This window comes from Protopterus annectens, chromosome 2.part1, assembly GCF_019279795.1.
Source record: "Protopterus annectens isolate FY-2018-M chromosome 2.part1, PAN1.0, whole genome shotgun sequence".
NCBI lineage: Eukaryota > Metazoa > Chordata > Ceratodontiformes > Protopteridae > Protopterus > Protopterus annectens.
The window spans coordinates 262,718,446-262,739,416 of NC_056729.1; the positions used below are offsets into that span (position 1 = coordinate 262,718,446).

General features: G+C 40.5%; 1 protein-coding gene across 1 annotated transcript in view; it reads left to right on the forward strand.

The window, feature by feature from the left end:
- Window positions 1-20,971, forward strand: part of BANK1 (B cell scaffold protein with ankyrin repeats 1) — a 1,951,135-nt gene that overhangs the window by 1,678,322 nt on the left and 251,842 nt on the right. The window lies entirely within an intron of this gene.

The window sequence follows — 20,971 nt, forward strand, 5'->3', positions numbered from 1 at the left end:
TTGTAGTTTAGTCTAGAAATCCCATGTTCTACATGGGATATATATATATGTATATATATATATATATATATATATATATATATATATATATATATGTATATATATATATATATATATATATATATATATAGATATAGATATATATATATATATATACATACATACATACATACACATATATTTATTTATTTATTTAACATTTGCTGATCAGGAAAGTCCAACTAGGAAAGAGCCTATTTTCAGCGGAGATTCAGGGAGAAATGCTCCAGATGCATGTCTTTGGAATGTGGGAGGAAACCGGAGTACCCAAAGGAAACCCATGCGAATGCAGGGAGGACATGCAGACTCCACACAGAAGGCACCCCAGCCGAGAATTGAACTGGAGAACCTCTTGCTGAGGCGACAACTAACCTCTGCATGACTGCACCATCCAGTAATCATATATATGCAAGGTATGCAAGGTAGAGCCCTGTAATATTATAGACATTACTACTAAAATTAATTATTGTATAAGCAATTTCCTTTCCTGAGTTTTTGTCTTGGCTTTTGGCATTTAGCTTCCCCTTATAAAAAGATTGAGACATTGCCATATGTCCCATCAGATCTTTAGTAATGGCAAGGAATTTATGATATGCATTGAATAGTGATAGAGATATCAACATCCTCCAAGGAAAGGAAAAAGCTTCTAGGACATCTATTTTACTATAGGGACTTCTGTCACTTAACAAAGTCACCTACACCTCTGATTTTTACAGTGTATATCTTTTTATGTTTTTCTTTTGGAATTTGAAGAGTTCTACAAAAGACACTGAAAGGATGGAAAGTGTCTTCTTCAGTACTTGCACTCTCTGAAAAGAGAGGTGAACCCTGACTGGTTAAAAGCACAGTGGTTAGTTTCTGTAACACCATATCATTAGCCACTGACTGGACCTCGAAGTGTTGTTCTTATCACTTAAACATTTATGTTTCTTTTAAATGATCCATTATTATCGATATCATTATTATTATTATTATTATAACCCTCATCATCACCAAAAATGTTTATGCTAGTATTAAAAACATGCATCAGAAGCATAACCGACTGTTCTTGCACAGCAAAAAAAAAAAATACTTCTCACATTTACGCTGGATATCTCTGCAAAAATACTGTGCAGTCTGCACAGCCATGCAATTATTCTGACTATGTCTTTTCAAAACAAACAGATTTACAGCTTGCTGCAGTGCTGCTACTACTGCTCTACATCACTAGACTGCAATTTGGCATCCATACAGCATGAATTATTTGAAGCATCCACATTCTTTCAAACATCACAGAATATTAGGTTGCTTTAAATTAGCCTTTTTAACAATAGTTATATGTGCTTTTTAGATTTGTACACACAGTCAACATAGATTTGGCCTGTAGACTTCAGTGTGGTATGTTCCATGACAGAGACAAAATAAAATATGGAGACTTAAACAGCTTGTAGCTAACATTAAGAGATGCATTGTAGGTCCACACAGAATATTGCATTCAGCCCCAGTGTCTAACTTAAATGCAACAGGCATGCCTCTAATCATCAGCTTTTCTGGCAAGCAATTAACTTTTCTATGGTTAGCAATATGAACTGTATTCACATTAAAATGTGTGTAGTTTCAAATAACACTAATGCTGTTTAGTATATTTACAGCATTCGCTGCATACATTTCTATATATGGTATAACCATTTCAGCTTGGCTCTGTCTGTTTGTGGGTTCAAGTTTTACAAGTTTGCAAAATAGTCACAAAGCCTACAGATTCATTCAAATGCTTTTTATAGCATGCTTTCATATTTCTGAAGATGGAATAAATAGTTTATCTGGTCAGTGTATTTTTTAGAGAGGATTTTTACTAGTTTATAAATGTCTATACCTATAGCTATATATCTATAACTATCTCTCTCTCTCTCTCTGTCTCTCTCTCTCTTATATATATATATATATATATATATATATATATATATATATATATATATATATAGAGCAAAGCCAGTAAAAGAACACCTCCAAAAATAAACTATACCATTTACATTTGAGGGTCTTGGTATACAGCAACTTAAAAAGTAAAAACAGATGGTGTATGGGAAATTATTTTGTACAATAAAGTGGACCATACAACTAAGAAGACAAACTCAGGGATTCAGAAAGAATCCCAGTGCTCTCTTTAAGGGCTGCAGTAAAAAGGCCCTATTATTGGCTAATTCACATGTCTCCGAATAGTTGGTAACTACTGCTAGTATTAATCAGCACTGTCCTACAGTAGTTAACATTGGCAGCCAATACACCTTGTTAGGACAGCCACCACCCCCATTCACTCTCACACACACACACACACACACACACACACACACACACACACACACACACACACACACACACACACGCACACACGCACACACACACACACACACACACACACACACACACACACACACACACACACACACACACACACACACACACACTGTACTATTCCCTGTGTTATAAGACAATCCTGATGTCTCCTTTTTCCCTGCTCTGGTAAATCATGGATGATTATAGTTAGTCATTAATGCCAGACATTAGAGTTTCACATTTCATATCCTTCAGTAAATTCATGCTAATGCAAAAGCAGTTCTTCTAGTGACTCTAAATTTGTAAGATGGATAATTAAAATCTGTCACTGTGTATTTGTCCTAGTGTTAATTTTGGCTTTGTTTAGATTTCTTGGGCTATGAAGTTGAGAGGTATGCATTAGGTCTATACACACTGAGCTGAGTGGAGGAGAAGCATTGGCTACAACTCTGATCTGAGATATATAACAATAAGTATCCTGTTTTTGGCTTATTTATGCTGGTTATTGCTTCTAGCAATTTATATATAGCACTTTTTATTGCCTGCTGCATACTTTTTACTGTATTTTATTGCTATTAAATAATCTGCATGGTTAAGTGTCTGCCTTACAGGGCCTGAGAAATATGTTTTTTTACTGTCACACTGTTTATAAAGCTTTATAGCTAGTTTCACTGTGTAAAAGGTATTAAAGGGAAATTTTCTGTACTTGTTAAGCACCTATTTGTTTGTTCTGATTTCCTGTCAAGGAGTAAATCATATAACTGATTTGTTTGCAGTTAAAAGCATTCTGTAGAGTCTCCTTGCTCCTTTATCTGTTTAAAAACTTTCATTTTGTGGCTCACTGATGTTCTTCTATTGTGATAAACACTTCTGTAGTGTTTACTGTCTAAAAGAGTGTAGGCTAATAGCTTTAGTATGCTTGGTGGCTTTGCAGTTGCCCACCTCTACTGTAAATTTGATCTGGGACACTTCCCCCAGTCTAGTGTCATTAGCTCATTCTACCTAATGCAGAGAGAACATCTGAGAAGGCCAACCCACTTAGTTTCTTTCCCTCTGCTCCTCCTTTCTCCCTTTCTTAAAAAAAATAAAATTGCCTGAATCTCCTTGTGTTCTGACTGTATTTGTCAAACATTTTGGAAATATAGAGTATATTTTAGTGTATTTATTAAAACTGTATTTGCCTTAATATTGCTACAACTCAAGTGCTCTAGGTTGCACTGCATCTGAATTGTGTTAGTGTGTTTTAGCTGCTTTTCTGTACATGTAGACTAGCTATTTATTCTACTGTATTACTGCCTCTTAAATCATTTTTCAGTTGTGTACTTGCCTTGCTCATTTAAAATTTTTTAATTGCTAATTTTGTAGAGTTTTAATTGCATTTACTGTTTAGAGATACACACGCAAGTGTGTTACCCTTTTCTTTGTTTATTTACTATATTATTGCATTGTTTAGCCAGTTTTAACAAAAAAAAAAAAAAAAAAAAAAAATACCATCTAGTTTGCTCGTTTCCCGCCATTCCTAGCTAATATAGTCCAGATCCCAGGCTTTGCTGGTTTCAGGACTTTATTTTCTGTGTTCAGAGCTATCCAGACCTTGCTGTGGTACAGTCCTACTGCTTACCAGTGGAAGTGGTGAGCATTGTACTGCCTGTCTAACACTAGAGTAGTGGTTTCCAGCTCTGAAATTGTAATTTTATTAGCCATTTTGGGATGATTTATATCCCTTTCAACTTTCTGGCTTAAAAACGAATGTGTTTGCACATTTTTCCCATTGTGCAGCACTGTGGGGCTATGGTTAAAATATTCCAGGTGCCAGTAAGTCTGCTCTTCAAATTTTACCTTAGAACTAGCTGGTTTCTCAGTAGCAGCGCTAAAATATGAACCCCTGTGACTAGCACTTGCTCTAGAACCTGCTGGAAAGCACTAGGAAGTCTAACTGATACAAGCACTCAGTTCTCCTTGTTAATAAGGAGAAATTAAGTGTAGACACTAAACAGCCTATAATTGCAAAGTACCTTGCAAAGGTAAGGGAAAACAGCTCTTGTACTTTACAAAAAAAGCACCTAAACAGGCATGTCCAAGGGTCAGCTTCTTGTGATTTCTCCTTTCCACCTGGTGAATCTGGGCATACTGGGGCAATGCGGCAACTGCCTCATGTACACAGACAACACTCTCCTCCTACCACCCAACACTACAACATGTGAGAGATGCACTTACATAGCCATACTGGAACCAAAGCTCTCTCCAGCCAAGATTGTGCCAGACAGTCAAGAGGAGAAGGTTAACATCTGCACTACACCTCAAGCAACACATAACCCTTCAAAACCCACACCAACACCCACAAATGGCAACACTAAACCCACATATGCAGAGGCCCTTAACATTAACCTGCCCAAGCAACAAGGACCTCCAAATCTGAAATGCAAACAAACACCAGTCACAACCAAAGTGACACATAGCTCACAACACCAGTTTGCCACCCAACAACAGCCCCTAAGGCAAGACAACATACCCAACACTTTAGTCATAGGTGACTCTATAGTCAGGCACACTGATGTCTGACTCACCAGGCTGAACAAGAAGAAAATTACAGTCAGCTGCCTGTAGGGTGCCAGGATCCACCACATAATGCATGCACTCAAGTCACTCCACAACAAGTACAGGTATGACTCTGTCATTGTCCATGTTGGAGTGAATGACTCGAGACATACCTCCCTGGACTACATGAAAAAAGACATGGAAGAGCTCGCCGATCTTGTAGCCCAGGTAGGTATGACCCTAGCCCTAGGTATCATCCTGACATCACCCAGAATGATACCACAGCATAAGGACAAAATGATTGACTTCAACAATTGGCTAAGCTTCTGATGTCATTCAAAGGGGATCCAGTATCTGTCTGCCTGGGATGACATAAGCGACAAACCACGATGCTTTGCCAGAGATGGTCTGCACCTGTCACTCCTGGGATTCAGTTTACTGGCTAAAGCTCTTGCTACCCCTATAGTGCCTTTTTTAGGCAGAGGTTCAAAGGACAAAACCACCACCGTAACAGATACAAGCATGCAAAATCTGAAAGTAATGGTACACAATGCTAGAAGCCTAAACCTCAAAATGCAGTCTTTCGAGGCATTCCTAAAAATGGAGAACATCGATATTTGTGCAGTAACTGAGACCTGGTTCAAGGCTCCAGAGAGCACCCCTGCAATACCAGGCTACAACTCTTACCACACTTTTCGGCCACAAAACCAAGACTGAAACACTAAAGGTAGAGGAGTGTCCATATTCACCAAGGATATTCACACCTCCAGGCTAGTTGCCCAACACAATGCATCTGAAATTGTCCAGGTGCAACTAACACTAGGTAAGACTGCAATCCAAACTGTAGCTTGCTACAGATCCCCCACCATGCCCCAAGATTCTCACTACACCTTTCAAAACATACTGAAAAATATTAAGATACAACCAAACACCCTAATACAGGGTGATTTCAACTACCCTGCCATTAACTGGGAAAACTACTCAGGTACCAACACCTTTTCCCAATGGCTCTTGGAATTAATAAATTCCAACTCCGTGCATCAACTAATCCATTGTCCCACCAGGGGCTCCAATATTCTAGACCTGGTCATTACCAACATGAGAGATAGATGCTCCACACCAGTGATCACCCCCTCATTGATCAGGTCTGATCATAAGCAAATCACCCTTGACATTCACATCCCACCCCCACACCCCAGTAAAGAAACCTCCGTAAAAAACTTCTCCAAAGCCAACTTCATGCTACTCAAGTCAGAAGTGACAAACTTCATGACATCCATGCAAACTGGAGCTGAAAGTTCGACTGCTGAATCCTACACTAAGGCACTGTATGAGCACATCCACTCGTGCACGAATCGTGCCATCCCAAATAGAACCAAGAAGCTCTCCTCCAAAAAAAGGAAGCCAATCTGGTGGTCCCCTACCATAAACAAACAATACAACGGAAGGAAGAAACTGTTGCAGAAAAGAGGAAAATCCCAGGATGCAAAAAACTCCCTTACTAGCCTCAGTAAGAAGCTGAGATCCTTCATAAAATTCTCCAAAGCTAGTTACGAAAATAAAATTGCCAAAGATTCCAAAGACAACCACAAGGTATTCTATAGTTATGTCAAGAATCTAAATGGCAATGCTCAGATCTGCTCTCAGCTACAACAGAATGGGATTAAATATACTGATCCCAAGGATATTGCCAATATCCTGGCAGATCGATTTAGTGCCAACTTCACCCCCTCTTACCCCCTAAAGTCCCCATCTCAGTACCAAAAAATTGCCAAATTCCAGTAATCACGGCCACACAGGTAGAAACCGCACTCTCCAAAGCTGAGAATACAGCATCCATGGGACAAGATGACATCCCGGGCTGTATACTACATGAACTACAAAATGAACTGGCAGCTCACCTAAGCGTCTTGTTTAATCATAGCCTTACCTCAGGCTTCATGCCCACTGAGTGGCGCACAGTTACAGTTATCCCACTCCACAAGGGGGGATCCACCTTGGATCCCGGGAACTACCGTCCCATCAGTCTGATGAGCTTGATCTGCAAGAGAATGGAACACATTACCATTGAACTTATAAATAAAGACATTGGCAACCTTCAAACACTGGACCCCACCCAGTTTGGGTTCATGAAGGGCCAATCTTGTCTCCTGAACCTGATTGACTTCTTCGAATCAGTCTCCAGAGCTGTGGACAAGGGTAAGGCGGTCCACACAAACTATCTGGACCTCGCTAAGACCTTTGACACCATCCCCCACTCTGGAATCATAGATAAACTTACTAAGCTGGGCATAAATTCCTACATCACTTGATGGGTTGCCAACTGGCTTACTGACAGAACCCAGACTGTAAAAGTAGCCAACTCCAAATCCAGCTCCAGACAAGTGACAATTGGATTACCTCAGGGTTCAGTCCTGGGACCGCTCTTGTTTGGCATCTACTTCTCTGAAATACAGGCCAACACTAAGGGACTCTGGCTAACAAAGTTTGCAGATGACTGCAAACTCAGAGCCATTATTGAATCCCCAAATGATGTGGATATTCTACAAAAGAGCCTTACAGAAACAGATGCTTGGTGCCAGAGCCATGGGCTCAAGCATAATGTCAAGAAATGTATAGTTATCCCCTTTGGGAAAAAACATGTACTCATGAATTACCACATAGGTGGCAGTACACTAAACACCAAAAGTGATAACCACATCGCCACAACAGTCAGGAAATCCTTCTATGTGGCACACCTCATCACTAAGGGCTTTTCATCCAGAAAAAAGGAGGTCATTATCCCACTGTATGCTTCCCTCATTAGACCCATTATAGAGTACAATGCCCCATTTGGTATGTACCTCGCAAGACATCTGCAACAGCTGGAAAGGCCGCAGAAATACCTCACTAAAAGAATCAAAGGCCTAAAGCAGATGCCCTATGCTGACTGTCTAAAAAAACTCCAGCTATACTCTGTGGCATATCGTCTACTCAGAGGTGATCACTGCTTAACATACAAGGCCATGTCAGACCCTGAGCTGTTGTACATGCACCACTTAAAGAAATCCCAATCCCTCAGAGCCACATGCTCCAGGGATCTAAACCCTGTCATCACAATGATAGATTCGTGACCAAGAGACTCCCCATACTCTGGAATAGACTGCCCATACATGTCAAGCAGAGCGCCTCCTTGGCCCTCTTCAAAAGGAACCTTGATGATTGGATGGGAGATAGGAAATTCACCCCGGGGTCACTAGATAGGGGTCCAGGGAAGTAAATATTGTGGGAATAAATATCCAGGGAATTGTTATGGCTAGGCTTGTATAGGTCCTAGAGCCGTCAGCCTAGTACCAACTTATGAACCTATGTTCCCTGTTCCTTGTAACTCATGAACTATTGCAGCCATTGCAAAATGCCCAAGATTCTTGTTTTATATATATATATATATATATATATATATATATATATATATATATATATATATAGTTAATAAAGTATAATCATTCATCATCTGCAGTACAACTAAAGTTCACATAAACTCACGTATTCTTCTAACTTTCCTTGTCCACTGTTATTATATGGAGCATCACCCATCATGAATGAGGACAAACTGGTTAGCAAGCTTATTTTGATGTCCTAATTACATTGTTTTCGTCAGCAAGCTCTAGAATCAGTCCCCATTATAAACCTGAATAAAATCCTGAGGAAAAGCTTTCCCATATGAATTAAAAAAGAAAATCTGCATCTACCATGGAATTGTGAGGTAATACTGCAGTGGTGGTGCTGCAGTAGCGTTGTCGCCTCATAGCAAGACGTTGTCCCGTTCGATTCTCAGCTAGAGCATCTTCTGTGTGGAGGCATTCGTGAATGAGGTGTGCCTTCGTTGAAGGTTGTGCATCAGGGCTAGTAACCCGGTACGTACAAATCCACTACCAATCATTAGCGGACCGGAGTTCCGCTGTGGCGACCCCTAACCGGGAAAAGCCAAAAGACACAAATAAGGTAAATTTTTAATGCATATTTTTTCATACCTTATTTGCTCTGCATCATAGCTCTCAACCTCTTAGTGCAAGAAATATGGACAAAGCCTGAGAAAATGATGGACAAAGGCCCAAAAACAGAGACAGATTTTAAATATTACTCTATAAACTTAGAAAGTTGTTAGAGTGATGGGGTTTGTGTTAACATACATTTTCTGAAGCATTTGAAGTCTGAAACTCAAATGAATGTCATTATTTATTGACTTCCGTCTTCAGATCATCATAGTGATTTACTCGAAAACCACAAATGTTATGAGGATTAGAGCAAACATATGAGGCAAAAATCTGAACAGTTGAGAGGTATGTTCTGCATATGTGTCCCTCCACATGTTAAGAAACACTGGTATATTATGATTGTTCTCTTTGTATTTCTGACATACTAATTCTGTAACACTTTCTAATGCCTTGTACTTTAAATCTGTGTTGTATTACATTCTATGAGTATAAGGCTGCTCTAGTCCACAGTACAAACACCCATGTTGTTATGACAAAACTCCATATAGTTCTCATTATCATGCATCTATAATGAATCATATGCATTGCTGTCTCTGCACCTGCTATGTTACTTAATTACATCTCTAAATAGTGAAATTAACCCATTATATAGGTTAAGCTTATACAATGCATTTTTCTTTTTAAGAGTGTGTTATGTTAAGTGGATTAGTTGATCCACACTGAAGTTAGGCTTAATTTTCAAATAGCTTAGTAATCTACCTCATAGAAAAACATTGCATACTGCGTATATATTTATTTTCTGCGTTTGTACTGAAGATGTAATCTTTTCTGAAGAGACTCAAAGCTTGCAAAAACCGCAAGCACTGTTGGTGACTCCTTGCTAGTGAGGACAGTGATCTCTTTTTTGTCTGTGAAGTCCTTAAACTAATAGCGCTCCTTTTTGTTTTACCTGTTCCATTTTGTTTTCTGTTTTGAGAACTCTGCTTGGCCTGGCATTTTTGTTCTATGCATGATATATGGGTTTCCTGGTTCAATGCAGGACTCAAGTGTATTATCCCAACCTATGCAGACCACACTACTGCACTGAATGGAAAATCATCTCTCCTTTTGATATAAAAACTTAAAACGAGTTTGCTGGAATGTAAAAATACACTACTTTATACAACAGCAAGCTAGATATTGAATTCAGAGTAAGTAAATCAGTAAAACAGACAATCAGAGGCAAAATGCACTTTTTTCAAACTAAGTACAAGGAAAGGCAAATTAATTCAAGATATCAACAGCGGTGTAGAAAGGAGCAGTGAGGGTTGGCAGCTTAAAAATCACCATTTTTGTAAAGCAGATGAAGGACTCAGGGGTGGGTGAAGAAAAATAGGCGATATTGTAGTTGAGGGCCTCACCAGTTTGTTTAACGCAGAAGTGGGCATGTCGCAAATTGAGTGACAACCCAGTCTGCATATTTAATTTGCTCGTGCATACATGATATGAAAATATTAAATGTACACAAACGGTTAATACAGTATCGCCCAGTAAAGCTGTTCTTAGTAAAAGGTCCTGCCAATGATACTGAGGAATTGTCGGCTGTGACGCCTGTACCAAAAAAAAAAAAAAAAAAAAAAAGAGTCCGTTTGGACATTAATTGGGACAGTGAACCATCACATTCTGACTCTGACAAATGCTGCACAGTAAAAAGCCTGATGACATGTGTTTTGACGGTTTTGTTTCTTTGCTGATTATTAGTATATATTATTAGTGCAATAAAACTTGTCAATTACAGATGTTGGTAAACAGTTTACTGTTATATTTACTGTCATATTACAATGTCAAGTGCACTTTTTCTTCGGTTGTACATTCGGAGGGAATGCATATTCATGAATGACATATCAGGGGGGTGGGTTTGGGGTGGGGCTTGCTACTGCGCATCCGGTGAGGCCCTCAACTACAATATCGCCAAAAAATAACCAGCACCAATAGTGCTTGTAGTTTTTTCAGGCCTTGAGTCTTATCAGAAAAGGAAAGGACATAGATTTGCTATGTGTATTTAAATATCACTCAAGAAACAAATTAACAATGAAAAAAAGCATGTGAAATGTGCAGCCTGTGTAATTCAAGTGTCTATCTAACACGTAGAACAAACATCAACAAAATAAAAACACTCTCTGTGTTCCAAACGGTTCCCAACAGTTCACTCCATATATCCATTCAATTAAATACACAAAATGCATGTATTTTCAAAGGTCCATTCACAAGTGAAGATTAAAAGCACACTTAATTTTTAAGCTACCAACCCTCACTGTAAATTGAGCTTTATAAGCTTCCTTTCTACACTGCTGTTGATATCTTAAATTATTTATTTGTCTTTCCTTGTGCTTAGTTTGAAAAAAGTGCATTTTGCCTCTGATTGTCTGTTTTACTGATTTACTTACTCTGAATAACTATCTAGCGTGCTGTTGGATAAAGCAGTGTATTTTTACACTCCAGCAAGCTCTTTTTTAAGTTTTCACATCAAGAGGGGAGATGATTTCACATTCGGTGGCAGTGTGTGGTAGTCTGGTCTGCATAGACTGGGGAAATACACTTGAGATTCTGCATGTAGTTGTTTTATTGGCCAGAGGGCTTATTAATCAGTTTACCTTGTTTTAATGCCTTTATAAATTCTGCACAATTGAGTGCTCTTGGCTCATTTTTCAAACTAAAGTGCTTTTATGGAATTGAATAGTGTTTTTATTGAATTTTGGAGCTTTTCATCTTGGGCCTCTACCATAAATGGGCTTCTACCCAATTGGACTTTCCCAGTAATCAAATGTCAATAAATAAATAAATAGATAAAATATCACACGTTATAAGCTGTTTAAATTACACCACTGTTAACCTGACTTACTTATTCCCTGGAAGCATTTCATTCCAAAAATTCTTTTACAATGCTTTTATATTAGGAGGATTGGGATTGTTTATCTAGTGGCAGTAGGTGTTTGCCTGGTCTGTCTGAGTCGGGAATCACACAAAATGGCAAAAAGTGCAGTCGTTTTATTGGCCAGAGGGCTCTGTAGTAATTTTCTGCGTTTTCAGTGCTGGTATAAATTTATCACGTTTATACGGAGCTGCTCACTGTACCAGTGCTCTGCACATATGCAAACTTCTAGAAACATTACTTATGTTTCAATATACTATGAAATCTTACTGTGCTTTTATTTCTTTTTTTTTTGCAGTTGTTTAAAGTTGCATTTTCAAATTGCTGTAAGGGTTGCTGTTGTGCACTGAAATACATTGCTTTAGTATTAGGCATCTGTTTGTGGTTCCATAACAGCTGGGCTCCAAACCAGTCATTTTACATTAGGAGAGTCAAAGCTTGGCCGTGGTGGTGCAGCAGTTAGCATTGTCACCTCACAGAAAGAGGTTCTCATATTCAATTCTCTGCTGGTGCGCCTTCTGTGTGGAGTCTGCATGTCCTCCCCATGGTCGAGTGATGTCTAAATACATGCATGTAGGGTGCGTGTGTGAATGGGTGTGCCTTCTTTGAAGGTTGGACATTGGGCTGGCAACTCTGCACCATAAAAACCCACTGCCAATCATTAGCGGACCAGAGTTCCGCTGTGGCGACCATAACCGGGAAAAGCTGAAAGACTTTGTAGTCAAAGTCTGTACTCCTGTAGCAAGACAGGGCTGATTTCACCTATCTCAGCCAGAAACTGCTTCTGGAAAGCTCATTGTGTGTTTACTTGAGTATTCTTAGAGCATAGTTAGTGTAAAACTTGCTTTTTTCTGATTGTATATAAGCCTCACATTTGCACGAATCTTGGCTCATTTATCCAGAGCTAGTGACAACAGTAGAATACTTTTAGATATTTTGCTAATATCTGAAGCCATCCTTGGCAAGACAAACTAAATTAAGTATTATTTTGCACTTGGATTACTTATTTTCATTATACTATGGAAGTTTACTATGTGTTTATTTGGTTTTTGTTTTTTGCATTTCTTTAAAGTTTAAAGTTGCATTGTCAAACTGCTGTAAGGGCTGTTGTTCTGCACTGAAATACATTGTCTTAGTATTAGGCAACTGATTGTGGTTCTTTTAACACTTTGGCTCAAAACCAGTCATTTTACATTAAGAGGGCCAAATTTTGCACTCTTGTAACAGAAGAGGACCTTTTTTCACATATAAGAGCTGAGAATTGCTGGTAGAAAGCTCATTGTGTGCTTACCTGATTGGTCTTAAGGCATAATTAGTGTAAAGCCTGCTTTGCTCTGATCATACATAAGCTCCATGTTCGAGTGAAGTTGTTCTTCACACAGTCGTTACTGATGCCTTATATTTACACAATCATCAGAATTTCAAATTTCTCTATAAAACCTACCCCAGAACCTTACCTCAATCCCACATTAATCACAGGGCAAATAGTTTGTGAGTTGAGCTGCATTTACACATTTAGTTAGGACTATTTAGGTCTACCTTACCTTATTACATCATCCAGAACTATCATTGCTCAGAGATCATCTGGCTTGGGCACTGGGCAGCATCACTGGTTAGGTTAGCTGCAGATTATACTGAGTAAGCAACCTTCCCTCATCCAGTTATAAACGCCCTCCACTCCTATCCATTGTAAGTACATATTAGAACCTGCAGACATGGATGGGCACTTTCCTGATACCTCTGCATCCAGCTTGGTGGACATGGGCATCCTGAGGCAATGTAATAATTGCATTATGTACACTGACAACTACTTTATTCTCAAACAGACAATGATCATTTTCAACAATTGTCTAAGCTTCTGGTGTCATTCAAAGGGGAGCCAGTGTCTGTCAGCCTGGGACGACATGCTCAGCAGGCCTCATTGCTTCGCAAGAGACAGCTTGCACCTGTCACCCCTAGGCTTTCAAATACTGGCCAAGGCTCTTGCTGCCCCATAGTGCCTTTTTAAGGCAAGGCTCAAAAGTCAAACCCACCTCCATAAACAGCACAAATAAAAAAATGAGGGTTATGCTACTCAACGCCAGGAGTTAAAATCTCAAAATGCATGGGCTCGAAGCACTCCTCAGTATAGAGAATGTCGACATCTGTGCAGTAACTGAAACCTGGTGCAAGGCTCCACAGAGCACCCCAGCACTACCAGGCTACAACTCATACCACACATTTCGGCTACAGAACATGGACCGAAACACAAAAGCAGGGGGCGTATCCATATTCATCAAGGATACCTACACCTCCAGGTTAGTGGCGCAGCATGATACCTCTGAGATCATCCATGTGCAACTAACATCAGGCAAATCTGCAATGCAAATTGTGGCCTGATACAGATCACCCTCCATGACCCAGGACCACCACTACACCTTTCTGGAGACACTGGAAAATATGAAGGTCCTACCGAACACCCTGATATTGGGCGATTTCAATTACCCTACCGTTAACTGGGAAAACTACTCAAGTACAAACTCCCTGGAATTTATCAACTCAAATGCCCTGGATCAGCTGGTAAACTCCCCTACCAGAGGTGAAAACATATTGGACCTGTTCATCACCAACATGGGCGACAGATGTTCCATACCAGAGATCAACCCGTCACTGGTTAGATTAGACCATAAACTAATCACTCTGGATGTCCACACCACACCACCACCTCCAACCAAGGAAACCACAGTGAAAAACATTTCTATAGCAAACTTCACCTTACTTAAGACAAAGGTGGTAAGCTTCACAGCCCCCCCCCCCCCCCGCTAAAGGATAACAGTGTCCAAGATGCAGGAACCTTTACAAATGCACTCTATGAGCACCTACAAGGATGCATGGATCATGCCAACCCTAGCAAAAACCAAGACTCACTCCCCTAAGAGAAGGAAACCAGTCTGGTGGACCCCTGCCATAAACAGGCTATACAATAGAAGGAGGAAACTAGTTCAGAAAAAAAAGCAAATCCCAAGAAGGAAAGACATCCCTGATCAGTATCAGTAAGAAACTAAGGTCCATCATAAAATCCTCCACGGCTAACTTCAAAAGAAAAATAGCCAAGGATTCAAAAGATAACCACAAAGCCTTCTTTAGCTATGTCAAGAATCTAAGTGGCAACTCGCAGATATGCTCTGAGCTAGTGCAAAATAGCACAAAATATACTGAACCCACTGATAGTGCCAACATCCTGGCAGATAGATTCAGTGCAAACTTCACCCCCCTCTCACCCCCAGAAGGGCCTGCAACAATACCTGAAAAGTGTAGTGTCCCAGAAATCACAGATGCACAGGTGAAAACAGCCCTTTCAAAAGCCAAAAGCACAGCATCAATGGAGCCAGATGGTGTCCCAGGCTGCATCTTGCACGAACTACAGAACAAACTAACCCCCCACCTAAACACACTGTTCAACCTCAGCGTCTCCACAGGCTAGGTGCCCATAGAATGGCGCACAGCAATGGTTATTCCACTCCACAAAGGAGGGGCCACAACTGATCCTGGCAACTATTGCCCCATAAGCCTGACTAGCCTGGTCTGCAAGGCTATGGAGCGCATCATCATGGAACTCATTAGCAAAGACATTGGGAACCTCCAAACACTTGACCCGACCCAGTTTGGCTTTGTTAAGGGCAGATCATGCCTACTAATCCTGGTTGACTTCTTCGAGACAGTCACCAAGGCCATAGATGAGGGGAAGGTAGTTCACACAGCCTACCTTGACCTCGCCAAGGCTTTTGACACCATTCTCCACTTAGGAATTATAGAAAAACTCACCAGCCTGAACATAAACCCCTACGTCATGAGATGGGTTGCCAACTGGCTTACAGACAGAACTCACACCGTAAGAATAGTGGGCTCCAGGTCCAACTCTAAACCAGTCACAAGTGGTGTCCCACAAGGCTCGGTCCTGGGACCCCTACTGTTCAGCATATACTTCTCAGAAGTACAGGCAAACACAGGAGGACTTTGGCTAACCATGTTTGCCGATGACTGCAAACTGGGAGCCTTAATTGACTCTCCGGCTGACATGGACATTCTCCAAAAGGGCCTTACTGAGACGGTCACCTGGTGTCAAAGTCATGATCTCAAGCTAAATGCCAAAAAATGCATAGTCATCCCATTTGGGAAAAACAAAACACCCATGAATTACCATGTAGGTGGCAGCCCCCTTAATACAGAAGAGGTAATAAGAGATCTGGGGACCCAGTTACATAGTAATCTCTCCTTTGACAATCATATTGCCAAAGTAGTTAGGAAATCATTCTATGTAGCCCATCTAATTACTAAAGGGTTTGCATCTAGAAATAATGAGATTATAGTGCCCCTCTACTCGTCACTCATCAGACCCATCATAGAGTACAATGCCCCATTTGGGATGTACCTCACAAGACACTTCCAACAGCTGGAAAGACCACAAAAGTACCTCACCAAGAGGATTACTGATCTCAAACATATGTCCTATGCAGCCCAACTGGAAAGACTCCAGCTGTACTCAGTGGCATATCACTTACTCAGAGGTGATCTCTGCCTGACTTACAAAGCCATGTCCATCTCAGAATTGATGGACATGCTCCACCTAAAGAAATCCAAGTCACTGCAAGCCACTCGCTCTAGTGAGCCAAACCTCACCACAACAATACATAGAACATGCTGGAGGGATAGATTCCTGTCACAGAGACTCCCCATGCTTTGGAACAAAATTCCTAACTACATTGGGCAGAGCCCCTCACTAACACTCTTCAAGAGAAACCTTGACGAGTGGATGGGTAACAGAAAATACACCCCTGGGATCACTTCATTGGCTCTTCTTGACAGAGGCTCAGTTAATTAATCAATGGGACGGCGAAAGCTGACACACTCTGGCTAAGCTTATAAATGCCCTTGGGCAGATAGCCTAGTACCTACCTATGAACCTATATGAGAGATGTAGTTACACACTGATATGGATGCTAGACTCTCACAGACACAGAAAACAACAAACACGGTTGTCAGTGGCTCACACAAATCACTCACCACACCCAAAAAGGACCACACACACACAGACCCACATAAGTGGAGGTGTTGATGTGTAACTTACCCAAACCTCAAAGACCTCTTAGGTGCAGTCCTCATAAATTCCGTATGCACACAAGCAAGACAATTCCCATCACAACACATAAAGCCACATCTCATTGTGCCTCAACTTCTAAGACCATAAGGTGAACTACTCCACAACCCAATATTCAGATCATAGGAGACTCCACTGAGAGAACACTGATGTCCCTCTTACCTGGCTGGATAAGGAAACGTTACTGTTTGTTGCCAGTCAGGAGCCAGGATCCACCAGATCATGCAAGCACTCAGGCCACTTACCCCTAAGTAACAGTATGACCCAGCAGTATTCCATGTGGGTGTGAATGACCTGACATGTACCACCTTGGACTATATGAAGAGAGACATGATTGAGCTCTCAGTATATGTGTCACATGCAGGTATGAGCCTAGCATTGAGCAGCATCATACCATCTCCAAGGATAATGCCACAATACCAGCAGAAAATGATCAACTTTACCAAATTGGCTTAGCTACTGATGTCATTCCAAAAGGGTCCAATACTTGTCAGCCTGGGAGGGCATAGATGACATGCCATGCTGCATTGCCAGGGATAGTCTTCACCTGACACCACTAGGCTTTTGTATCTTGGCCAAAACATTATCCACACCTGCAGTGACTTTTTTAGGTATTGCCAAACAGACACACCTTCCAACATAACAAATGCTACCCAGAACAAGCTAAAGTTGTCACTGCTCGATGCTAGAAGTCTCAACAAGAAATCACACTCCCTAGCTCCTCATCCTGGAGAATGCTGATGTCTGTGCAGTTACTGAAACATGGTAAAAAACACAGAAAGCACTTGGGCAGTGCATGGTTATAATGTCTTTCATACATTCCACCCCCCCCCACTGAATATGAAAGAACAAAAGGCAGAGATGTGTCTCTCTACATAAAAGATAAGTACACCTGAAGGATGGTTAAACAATATGACATGCTTCAGCTACTCTACATCCAGCCAACATTGAGAAAATTCCATTACCATATTCTTGCTAGCTACAGGTCCTCAACCATGAACCAGGAAACCCATATATCTTACCTGAAGTTACTAGATTCACTCACTATCCAGCCCAATACTATACTCATGTCATGGGTGATTTTCACTACTCCTCTATTAACTGGGAGGCATACATGACCACTAACTTGCAGGCACAAATATTTCTTGCCTTTGTAAATTCAAATGCCCTGGAGCAGCTAGTCTGTACTCCCAGTAGGGGAACAAATGTCCTAGACCTGGTACTCACAAATATGGAAGAGCACTGCACCCCCCCCCCCCCCAGTGTGATGTCCCCACTGGTAAGATCAGATCACAAAGCAGTCTCCCTTGAAATAAAGATAAAACTAGTCTCCCCACCTAACCCCAAAAAACTTTAAGCACTTCTTTAAGGTAAAGTAACCCCTATTAAGGGATGGCATAGCTATTTTCCCCCAAATCCAGAAAACAAAGAAACTTGTACAGAGATGTACACAAAGCACTGTTTGACCATATAAACAACTGAATAGAAACAGCAGTACAAGACCGAAACATATCCAGTGAAACTGCAAAAGCAAGCCACCATGGTTCACTCCTGATATTAATAGGTTACAACAAAAGAAGGAAAACCCTGTCGAGAAGTAAGACAGAATATGCACAACAGAGCTAAAAGTCCCTCATTAGTCTAAACAAGTGAATCAGGGAACTAGTCAAGACTTTTAAAGCAGACTTTGAAGTAAAAATAGCCTCCAAAGCTAAGGACAACCATAAGGCATTTTCAGTTGTGTCTACAGTCTTATGGGCAACAACCAACAATGTGCAGAATTAGTTGTAGATGACATCATCTACACTCAGCCAGAATATACAGAATGTCTGCTGACTGAAAAATTCAGCTCAAATTTCACCCGCACCACCTGCACTTCTCCCCCATGAAATACCCTCTACCATTCCACTGCCAATTATCACCAAAGAACAGCTCATTGCTGCTCTCGCTAAAGCTAAAAACACAGCTTCAATGGGGTCTGGTGATACAGCAAGTTGCCTCTTAAATAGCTTAATTAAAGCCTTATCAGGCCAATTAGGATCTCTATTTAACTACAACCTCTAATCTGGCTTTGTCCTTATAGAGCAGAGGGTATTTAACTACAGTCTCTAATCCGGCTTTGTCCTTATAGAAGAGAGAGCAACAACAATCATCCCTCTGCATAAAGGGAGACCATCTGCTGAGCTGGGAAATTACAGACCCATACGTTTGACTCATCTTATATGTAAAGCCACGGAAAGAATAATCATGGACCTGAAATAATGACAGAGGAAACCCCCAACACTGGACTGGACCCAATTTGGCTTTGTCAAGAGCAGGTCATGCCTACTGAATCTGGTGGATTTCCTTGAGAAAATCACTAAGGTCATGGGTAAGGGTAAAACAGTACATACTGCCTACTTCAACCTGGTCAAGGCATTTGACACAATTCCCCATACAGGTTTTATAAATAAATTAAAAAAAACTGAGCATAAATCTCTACATCACCAGATAGTTAGTCAATTGCTCATGGACAGGACAAGTGGTTAAAGCGAGTGAATCCAGATGCAGCAAAAGGACAGTTACTAGTGGTGTGCTCAGACCACTCTTGCTCAGAATATACTTCTCTGAAGTCAAGACTAATGTGGAAGTCCTCTAGTTGACACAGTTTGCTGATGACTGAAAGCTGGATGTAATCACTTAATCCCCCAACAATGTAGATATTCTTCAGAAGGGTCTCAATCAGACATATGATTGGTGGCAGAACCATGGCCTAAAACTAAATGCAAAAAATGCATTATCATACCCTTTAGGAAGTCAAATACCTTGCAAATTACAACATCAATAGCACAACCCTAAGAGTAGACTCAGAGGTGAGAGATCTAGGTACACAGATAGTAGACTGAGCTTTGACTGACATGTGTCAACAGTGGTGAGAAAGTCCTTCTATGCAGCCCAACTTATAAGTAAAGGTATGTCATCCAGATCAAAGGAAATTATAGTCCCTCTTTACTCAGCCCTTGCTAGACCAGTAATCAAGTACAATGCGCCATTTGGCATGTACTTGACAAGGCACTTACAACAGCTGGAGTGACCTCAGAGGTTCCTCACAAAGAAAATACAGGGTGTAAACAGCATATCCTATGCAGCTAGACGAAAAGCCTTATCCCTTTACTCCACCTCCTACCAACTATTAAGGGATTACCTATGTCTGACCTACAAGGCACTCAAAACTCCAGCCCTGATGGAGCTGACACACATCTGTTAGTCAAATAGCATGAGGGTCACCCAATCTAGGAATCTGAACTTAGTCAGAAACTCAAAAAACAACCTGGAGAGACATATATGTGTCTCAGAGATTGCCCATTCTTTGGAACAGGCTTCCTATTCACGTTAAACACAGCAGTTCCCTGGACCTCTTCAAATGCAGTTTGGATCAATGGATGGAGAATTGCAAATTCACACCAGGGGTAGCACCTATGTCCCTTATGAACAGGGGCAATCTGTGATATACTGAAGGCATAAGCACAAACCCATACCATCTTCTTGCCTCTAGGAGCCATATATTCAGTAAAATCTGGTTACTTTGGCTAAGCTTGTAATGGCTATTAAGCCATTAGTTTAGTAATCTCCTATGAACCTATGAGCCTATAATAAAAATGTATCTTATTTTTGTTTCCTCTATTATAAATGCCAAAATGGGACTCCAATTGGACAATCCTAATTAACAAACGTAATAAATTAATAATTTTTCTCATTTTAAAGCACTCTAAACACTGTGACTGTGTTAACCACAAGTGCTGACATAAACTGAGATTAATTATGGTTTCTATTACATTTATAATGTAATTTGATTTGTTTGAACAATATTGCTGTTATGCAAACTGTTTAATATTCAAGACTGAATATTCATTGTATTTTCTAAATAAATTCATAAAATCCTACCACATCATTTGTTGGGTATGCAACCTTACAAAATGGTGCAGGTTTTGAGACCAAATATCAGTTATTATGGCTTCATTGTCTTTTAGCTCAGTATAAACAAGAAGGATCTACTGATTTTTATAACATCCCTAG